The sequence below is a fragment of the Tenrec ecaudatus genome, chromosome 11, assembly GCF_050624435.1.
Source record: "Tenrec ecaudatus isolate mTenEca1 chromosome 11, mTenEca1.hap1, whole genome shotgun sequence".
Taxonomy (NCBI): Eukaryota; Metazoa; Chordata; class Mammalia; order Afrosoricida; family Tenrecidae; genus Tenrec; species Tenrec ecaudatus.
Genome location: NC_134540.1, coordinates 42,864,449 through 42,866,090, shown reverse-complemented (window position 1 = coordinate 42,866,090; position 1,642 = coordinate 42,864,449).

The following is a 1,642-nucleotide window of genomic DNA, read 5'->3' as shown; positions in this document are numbered from 1 at the left end:
ATGAGACTTGATAACCAACAATCTGGGAAACGCTGTTTCACAATGATATGTTGTTGGAAATGGAAGAATAAGGCACAGTACAGTCTCAGACAGAACAGAATATCACTACAAACACTTGATTCAGAATCGGTTCTCAATGCATTGCTGTTAATAAATTCATTGAACTCATCTTGTGCTGTGTCAGGAACATCTTCAACTTTTACTATGACTTGGCTTCTGGCAAATGCAAATGGGGTTTTGGGTAGATTTGAAAAGTGTGTTTAAATTCTGTGTGCAAGCATGTGCAAGTGTTCTTCCACAGAAATTATCATAATCCACTTGTCTGGTTCAATGTCATATTGTTCCTCAAAGAAAGCAGATAAGGTAGCAGCATGTTAATTTTATTTTCATGCTTTTTTTTTTTGCCAAAGCTGAAGTTTCACTTGGAATGATCTGATCTTTTCAGACAAATTGAGGTATGTTGTATTTGGTCCTTGCAGTGATAAATTTAACTCATTCAAGATTGCAAAGATGTCAACCAAGTAAACTATTTTCTGCAGTTCACTTTTATTGCTGAAAGGTTCTAACTCTCGTCTTGCTTCCTGATTAAAAAAAATGTTTTGAGTTCATCATGAAGCTCAAAAACATATTTTTAAACTTTTTCTCTTGACAACCATCTCACGTCAGTGTGAAATAGCAGAGCATTATTCAGTGCCTCAAATTCGTTGCACAGATGTGAAAACAGTCGACTAGTTAAAGTGCTTGCCTTTACAAAATTGACAGAACTTTTCATTATTTCTTGAAATTCTCACAGCAGCGTCTTTCATTGCTAATATTTGCTGATGAATCATATAGTGAGTTCCAATGACTTTTGGTGACTCATTAAGTACCAAATTTTGAAATCCAGATTGATATCCTAGCATAGCTGGAGCACCATCTGTGCAAACCTTTTCCCAAGAGATATGTTCTTTCAGAAATGAACCAATGGTGTCAAGTACATCAGGTGCACTAGTTGTCGTGTCAAGAGGTTTGTAAAAAATAAGCTCACCTTTCAAGTCACCATCATTCATATTCCTCACGTAAACCAGTAACTGTGAGCAGTATGCAACGTCTGTAGATTCACCAAGCTGGATGATAAATATTGGAAGTGGAGCAGATATAATTTCCTGGATTACTTGATCAAGACTATCAGCAGGCATGTCATCTATTCTTCTGCAGACAGTGTCATTAGATAAGGAAATTGCACTCAACTTTGTAACAAATTCATCTCCAATCATAACTCGAACAATGTCTTTGGCTGCTGGCAACAGTAAATCCTGAGCTATGGTGTGAGGTTTCATAGCTCTGGAAATTCTGAGTGCCACCAAATACGAAGTTTCAATGGCTGCTACGTTTTGTACTTGCCACCAGTGTCATGTCTGGCTTGCTTGAGTCCATCAGCTTTGCTTCTAAAATAGATGGTATCCTTGCCAGCAAAGCTCGCATGCTTGCTATCAAAATGGCATTTTAGTTTGTTTGGCTTCACAAATTTGACTGATAGAACTTCACAACAAAGAACACATTGTGGTTTCTCAATTCCTGCTATAATTCTTGAGGTAAAACCATACTATAAAAAATCCTCACTATATTTTCTTTTCTTAATGTTCTTCTCTGCACGATCCAT